Genomic DNA, 8,580 nt, shown 5'->3' on the forward strand with positions numbered 1-8,580 from the left:
AGTCTAATACCACTAAGCACTCAGTTTACAAAATTTTTTTTGCTAGTCATGAGAATCTGATGTCACCATAAAGGGATTTAGTGCTTCTCTAGACATGAAGAGATGCAAGGATTGAGATCATAAGATCTGTTCCTAAAAATAGCCAATTATCTAAAGACCTGTCCCACCAGCTTTCCTGGAGCACAGAGTGCCTCACTCCACCCTGAATTCCCTCAAGGGTTGTTGAAGGTCAACAGCTATAGCAGCACAGGTTTCAATCTCTGTAGAGGCAGATGACAAATGCCTTTGTTGTTAAATCACTGGCAATGCTCTTGGTAAGTGCCAATTTGTAGTTGACAACTATTTGATTATATTTAGATCAAAAAGCTTAAACGTTAATACTAGGTACTAATTTAATATTAAATACTTTCCTAGTTCACATGAACCTCAAACTCACTTAATTTAGTTTCTTTTGTATTTATAATTGGTTGGTTTGTACATGTTTACTTTTTATTTAAGCCAATTAAATAAAGCTCCTTTACAAATCAACCTCGGCAACATTGTCCAAAGACAATGATGCAAGCAGACAGAGAGTCCTCAGTTCTTACTTCAAGATTTTAGTCCTGAGTCAGGTATAGCAATATGAAACACAACAGTGTACAAAAGAAGTTGGGTTTTCCACAGACAGACAAGCCAAGATCTCTTGGCTAGATGGCTAAATATTATTTGCAGAAAAAGCAATTTCTAATTACCTTGGACATGCCAGCTTCTAAATTACTTTTTCTTTTCTAAAATTTTCCTTAAAAGACAGCAGAAATAAGGCTTCTAAGAAGACTAGCGAGGACATTTACATATCAAAGATACAGGCAAGTTCTTCCTATGATGACTCTGTTTCCCCTTTGCTTAACATTTACAAACTTCTTAAGATAAACAAGGAAGATTTTTGGGGTGGTAAAAGGATTTTTGGAGTCAACCTTCTGGTCCTATGAAGACTACATTTGTAAAAAAACAAAAAAGGACACTTCTGTTTTTCCTTCTCTTTTTCTTTTAAAGGATTGGGTGGCTACCTCAGCAAAATTGAAGGACTGACATACCCACCCACCCATGCTGGAAAACTTCATCCCTCCTCTTCTAGCCTAGGGGAGAAGGACTCTTAGGAAAGACTCAGAAGTTACATCCAGGCTCCTGCAAATCAATCTGGGCTGAGGAGGAAAGAGGTGACAGCAACATGAAAGATAGGGAAGATAGGTTGAGGAATCTGCCTTGTAATTCTGCTGGGAAGGCAGCAGCCAGGGGAACTGGCCTCTGTTTTGTTTGAATCAATATGTTTCTGAGTTGCAAGGGAGTTATCTTGCTGGAGTGGATTAAATTTCTGATATGCTCTGTGACTCCCCTTATCCAATCACAGGAATCTTCAAGTTGCTGTAATGGCTTTTTAGTGTCTGACCCATGCCCCTGTGATATTAATTGGCCTTGTCCACAGCTTAAAGGAAGAAGAGAATAGGAGAGCTCTGTCCACTTGGATAGCAGTTATTGAGGCACAGTGGGCTGTGGGCCTTTAGAATTCACCAGAGAGAAACTTTGGTCAGAGTTCCTCAATACTTCCACAGCCACTTGCCTTTTTGCAGAGAGTTCAAGAAGAAAGAAATGAGAAATCGTAGAGGAAGCCTAGAATAAATAGTATCAAATATCTATCAGAACAAACAAAATCTAGCCAGCAGCAAAATAACATTAACAAGAATTCCCAGTCCCATTAAACCTGTGAAATTTGTCCAAAATGTCAGAGTTTTCAGTTATAGGGGGAGCTCCCCAAACTGGCATTGAAGGTCCAGTTAAAATTACCTGTGACTCCTGTAGGGAAATTTACAAAAAGCAGATGCCTCAAGTCCAATGGAGTCCCCAGGACTCTTCACTTATTATCAAGTGTTCATCTCCTTTGTAAATTGATTCTACATGCCAGATTGTTTAATTGTGAACCATTGAAGGGCCATTATTCTTGTGATCTTAATATATCTAATATGTACCCCAAAGATCTTTTCTTTGGGGTTAGATGAAATATTTCCCACTTTTATAAGTTTGAAAAATCAGTTCAATTCAGTTCAGTTGAGTTCAGTTGCTCAGTCCTGTCAGACTCTCCGCGACCCCATGAATCACAGGACGCCAGACCTCCCTGTCCATCACCAACTCCTGGAGTTCACTCAAACTCATGTCCACAGAGTCGGTGATGCCATCCAGCCATCTGATCCTCTGTCGTCCCCTTCTCCTCCCGCCCCAAACCCTTCCGAGCATCAGAGTATTTTCCAGTGAGTCAACTCGTCACATGAGGTGGCCAAAGTATTGGAGTTTCAGCTTTAGCATCAGTCCTTCCAATGAACACCCAGGATAGATCTCCTCTAGAATGGACTGGTTGGATCTCCTTGCAGTCCAAGGGACTCTCAAGAGTCTTCTCCAGCACCACAGTTCAAAAGCATCAATTCTTCGGCGATCAGTTTTCTTCACAGTCCAACTCTCACATCCATACATGACCACGGGAAAAACCATAGCCTTGACTAGACGGACCTTGGTTGGCAAAGTAATGTCTCTGCTTTTTAATATACTATCTAGGTTGGTCATAACTTTCTTTCCAAGGAGTAAGCGTCTTTTAATTTCCTGGCTGCAATCAGCATCTGCAGTGATTTCGGAGCCCCCCAAAAATAAAGTCTGACATTGTTTCCACTGTTTTTCCATCTATTTCCCATGAAGTGATGGGACCAGATGCCATGATCTTTGTTTACTGAATGTTGAGCTTCAAGCCAACCTTTTCACTCTCCTCTTTCACTTTCATCAAGAGGCTTCTTAGTTCCTCTTCATTTTCTGCCATAAGGGTGGTGTCATCTGCATATCTGAGGTTATTGATATTTCTCCCAGCAATCTTGATTCCAGCTTGTGCTTCTTCCAGCCCAGGGTTCCTCATGATGTACTCTGCATATAAGTTAAATAAGCAAGGTGACAACATACAGCCTTGATGTACTCCTTTTCCTATTTGGAACCAATCTGTTGTTCCATGTACAGTTCTGACTGTTGCTTCCTGACCTGCATACGGGTTTCTCAAGAGGCAGGTCAGGTGGTCTGGGATTCCATCTCTTTCAGAATTTTCAACAGTTTATTGTGATCCAGACAGTCAAAGGCCTTGGCATAGTCAATGAAGCAGAAATAGATGTTTTTCTGGAACTCTCTTGCTTTCTCCATAATCCAGCGGATGTTGGCAATTTGATCTCTGGTGCCTCTGCCTTTTCTAAAACCTGCTTGAACATCTGGGAGTTCATGGTTCACATATTGCTGAAGCCTGGCTTGGAGAATTTTGAGCATGACTTTACTAGCATGTGAGATGAGTGCAATTGTGCGGTAATTTGAGCATTCTTTGGCATTGCCTTTCTTTGGGATTGGAATGAAGACTGACCTTTTCCAGTCCTGTGGCCACTGCTGAGTTTTCCAAATGTGATGGCATATTGAGTGCAGCACTTTCACAGCATCATCTTTCAGGATTTGAAATAGCTCAACTGGAATCCCATCACCTCCACTTGCTTTGTTCGTAGTGATGCTTTCTAAGGCCCACTTGACTTCACATTCCAAGATGTCTGGCTCTAGGTCAGTGATCACGTTATCGTGACTATCTTGGTCATGAAGATCTTTTTTGTACAGTTTTTCTGTGTATTCTTGCCACCTCTTCTTAATATCTTCTGCTTCTGTTAGGGCCATACTATTTCTGTCCTTTATCGAGCCCATCTTTGCATGAAATGTTCCCTTGATATCTCTAATTTTCTTGAAAAGATGTCTTGTTTTTCCTCTTCTGTTGTTTTCCTCTATTTCTTTGCCTTCTTATCCCTCCGTGCTGTAAGAAAAGATGCTTATATCTTTCCTTTTCTCCTTTGCTTTTTGCTTCTCTTCTTTTCACAGCTATTTGTAAGGCCTCCTCAGACAGCCATTTTGCTTTTTTGCATTTCTTTTCCATGGGGATGGTCTTGGTCCCTGTCTCCTGTACAATGTCACGAACCACCGTCCAGAGTTCATCAGGCACTGTATCAGATCTAGTCCCTTAAATCTATTTCTCACTTCCAGTGTATAATCATAAGGGATTTGATTTAGGTCATATCTGAATGGTCTAGTGGTTTTCCCTACTTTCTTCAATTTCAGTCTGAATTTGCCAATAAAGAGTTCATGATCTCAGTCACAGTCAGCTCCTGGTCTTGTTTTTGCTAACTGTATACAGTTTCTCCATCTTTGGCTGCAAAGAATATAATCAATCTGATTTTGGTGTTGACCATCTGGTGATGTCTATGTGTAGGGTCTTCTCTTGTGTTGTTGGAAGAGCGTGTTTGTTACCACCAGTGCATTCTCTTGACAAAACTCTATTAGCCTTTGTCCTGCTTCATTCCATGCTCCAAGGCCACATTTGCCTGTTACTCCAGGTGTTTCTTGACTTCCTACTTTTGCATTCCTGTCCCCTATAATGAAAAGGACCTCTTTTTTCGGTGTTAGTTCTAGAAGGTCTTGGAGGTCTTCATAGAACCATTCAACTTCGGCTTCTTCAGCGTTACTGGTTGGGGCATAGGCCTGGATTACTGTAATATTGAATGGTTTGCCTTGGAAACGAACAGGAATCATTCTGTCATTTTTAAGATTGCATCCAAGTACTGCATTTCGGACTCTTTTGTTGACCATGATGGCTACTTCATTTCTTCTAAGGGATTCCTGCCCACAGTAGTAGATATAATGGTCATCTGAGTTAAATTCACCCATTCCAGTCTATTTTAATTCACTGATTCCTAGAATATCTATGTTCACTCTTGCCATCTCCTGTTCGACCACTTCCAATTTGCCTTGATTCATGGACCAACATTCCAGGTTCCTATGCAATATTGTTTTTTACAGCACTGGACCTTGCTTCTGTCACCAGTCACATCCACAACTGGGTATTGGTTTTGCTTTGCCTCCATCCCTTCATTCCTTCTAGAGTTATTTCTCCACTGATCTCCAGTAGAATACTGGGCACCTACCGACCTGGGAATTCCTCATTCAGTATCCTATCATTTTGCCCTTTGATACTGTTCATGGGGTTCTTAAGGCAAGTATAGTGAAGTGGTTTGCCATTCCCTTCTCCCTTCGGCTGTGGTCCATGTGATCATTTCAACTAATTTCCTGTGATTATGATTTCAGTGTGTCTGTCCTCTGATGCCCCCTCGCAATACCTACCATCTTATTTGGGTTTATGTTACCTTGGGCGTGGGATATCTCTTTACAGCTGCTACAAGAAAACGCAGCCGCTGCTCATTCCCTTGGATGAGGGGTATCTCCTCAAGGCCGCCCCTCCTGACCTTGAACTTGGAGTAGCTCCTCTTGGCCCTCCTGTGCCCACACAGCCACCGCCTATTGGACGTGGGGTAGCTCCTCTCGGCCGTGCTTCTTTGCATGGTCAGTTGCGCCAGGGCCAGCGTCTCTCGCGTCTGCACCACTGGGGCCAGCGTCTCTCGCATCTGCGCCGCCGGTTCGCTGCCGGGGCCACAAAAGGTGCAGGCAAACTTCAACAAAATTGTCACAAATTCCAGCAATGTTGTGTAGATGAACTGATTTCCAACTTAGGTAAGTAAATTTACCCTACAAAAATGAACTAGTTCCAACTAGGATAGGCTTACCCACAAAAGAACGAATTCCCAATGAACAAGTTCTAACTCAAAAAAAGTCCAACAACACTTTTCCCCTCCAACAGGGTCTCAGTCTTGGTCTCAGTAGTGTCTCTCAGTCTTCTCCAGCTCTTTGCAACCTCGTGGACTGCAGGATGCCTGGCTTCCCTGTCAATCGCCAACTCCCAGAGCTTCCTCAAACTCATATCCATCAAGTGAGTGATGCCATTCAACCATCTCATCCTCTGTCGTCCCCTTCTCCTCATGTCTTCAATCTTTCCCAGCGTCAAGGAGCTTCAGCTTCAACATCAATTTTTCCAATGAATATTCAGGACTGATTTCCTTTAGGATTGACTGGTTGAATCTCCTTGTAGTCCAAGGGACTCTCAAGAGTCTTCTACAACACCATAGTTCAAAAACATCAGTTCTTTGGCACTCAGCTTTCTTTATAGTCCAACTCTCACACCCAAACATGACTACTGGAAAAGCCTTTGCTTTGACTATGTGGACATTTGTCACCAAAGTAATGTCTCTGCTTTAAAATATGCTGTCAAGCCTGGTCATAGCTTTTCTTCCAAGGAGAAATTGTCTTTTAATTTCATGGCTGCAGTCACCATCTGCAGTGATTTTGGAGCCCAAGAAAATAAAGTCTGTTTCTGTTTCCATTGTTTTTCCATCTATTTGCCATGAAGTCATGAAGTGATGGAACCACATGCCATGATCTTTGTTTTATGAATATTCAATTTTAAGCCAGGTTTTCACTCTCCTCTTTCACTTTCACCAAGAGACCCTAAGTTCTTCTTTGATTTCTGCCATAAGGGTGGTTTCATCTGCATATCTGAACTTATTGATAATTCTCCCAGCAATTGCATTCCAGCTTGTGCTTAATAAATCTGGCATTTCACATGATATACTCTGCATATAAGTTAAATAAGCAGGATGATATATACAGCATTGACGTACTACTTTCCCAATTTGGAACCAGTTCATTGTTCCATGTCCAGTTTTAGCAGCCACTTCTTGACCTGCATACAGATTTCTCAAGAGGCAGGTAAGGTCATCTGGTATTCCCATCTCTTTAAGATTTTCCCACAGTTTGTTCTGATCCTCACAGTTGAAGGCTGTAGTGTAGTCAATGAAGCAGAAGTATATTTTTCCGTAATTCTTTGGACTTATCTATGATCCAACAGGTAGGCAATTTGATCTCTCATTCCTCTGCCTTTTCTAAAATCAGCTTGAATATCTGATAGTTCTGGGTTCATGTACGTCTGAAACCTGGCTTGGAGAATTTTGAAGAAAACTCTGCTAACATGTGAGATGAGTGTAATTGTGCAGTAGTTTGAGCATTCCTTAGCATTGCCTTTCTCCTGGGGCCACTGCTGAGTTTTCCAAATTTAATGACATATTGAGTTCAGCACTTTCACAGCATCATCTTTTAGAATTTGAAATAGCTCAACTGGAATTCCATCACCTCCACTAGCTTTGTTCGTAGTGATGCTTCCTAAGGCCCATTTGACTTCACATTCCAAGATGTCTGGTTCTATGTGACTGATCACACTATTATGTTTAAGTGGGTTATTAAGACCTTTTTTGTAAGGTTCTTCTGTGTATCCTTGCCACCTCTTCTTAATATCTTCTGCTTCTGTTAGTTCCATACCATTTCTATCCTTTATCCAGCCCAACTTTGCATGAAGTGTTCCCTTGGTATCTCTAATTTTATTGAAGAGATCTCTAGTCTTTCCCATTCTATTGTTTTCCTCTATTTCTTTGCATTGATCTCTGAGGAAGGCTTTCTTATCGCTCTTTGCTCTTCTTTGGAACTATGCATTCAGATGCTTATATCTTTCCTTTTCTCCTTTGCTTTTCACTTCTCTTCTTTTCACAGCTATTTGTAATGCCTCCCCAGACAGTTATTTTGCCTTTTTGCATTTATTTTTATTGGGTATGGTCTTGATCACTGTCTCCTGTACAATGTCATGAACCTCTGTCCATAGTTCATCAGGCACTCTGTCTATCAGATCTAGCCCCTTAAATCTATTTCTCACTTCCACTGTACAATCGTAAGGGATTTGATTTAGGTCATACCTGAATGGTCTAGTGGTTTTCCGTACTTTCTTCAATTGAAGTCTGAATTTGTCAATAAGGAGTTCATGATCTGAGCCACAGTCAGCTCCCAGTCTTGTTTTTGCCGATGGTGTAGAGCTTCTCCATTTTTTGCTGCAAAGAATATAATCAACCTGATTTCAGTATTGACCATCTGATGATGTCCATGTGTAGAGTCTTCTCTCGTGCTGTTGGAAGAGAGTGCTTGCTATGACCAGTGAATTCTCTTGGCAAAACTCTATTAGCCTTTGCCCTGCTTCATTTCGTGCCCCAAGGCCAAATTTGCCTGTTACTCCAGGTGTTTCTTGACTTCCTACTTTTGCTTTCCAGTCCCCTATAATGAAAAGGACCTCTTTTTTGGGCCAATTCCAATTTTCCTTGATTCATAGACCTAACATTTCGAGTTCCTATGCAATAATGTTCATTACAGTATCAGACATTACTTCTATCACCAGTCACATCCACAAATTGATGTTTCTTTTTCTTCTTCTTTTCTTTCTTTTTTTTTCCTTTGGCCAAGTCTCTTCTTTCCTTCTGGAGTAATTTCTCCACTCTTCTCCAGTAGCATGTTGGCCCCCTATCAACCTGGGGAGTTCATCTTTCAGTGTCATATCTTTTTGCCTTTTTATACTGTTCATGGGGTTCTGAAGGCAAGAATACTGAAGTTGTTTTCCATTCCCTTCTTCAGTGGGCAACATTTTGTCATAACTCTCCATGACCCATCCATCTTGGGTGGCCCTACACAGCATGGCTCATAGTTTCACTGAATTAGACCAGGTTGTGACCCAAGTGATTAGTTTGGTTACTTTTCTGTGATTGTGATTTTCATTCTGTCTGT

This window comes from Moschus berezovskii, chromosome 22, assembly GCF_049115385.1.
Source record: "Moschus berezovskii isolate FMDL1 chromosome 22, NW_MosBer_1.0, whole genome shotgun sequence".
Classification (NCBI taxonomy): Eukaryota; Metazoa; Chordata; class Mammalia; order Artiodactyla; family Moschidae; genus Moschus; species Moschus berezovskii.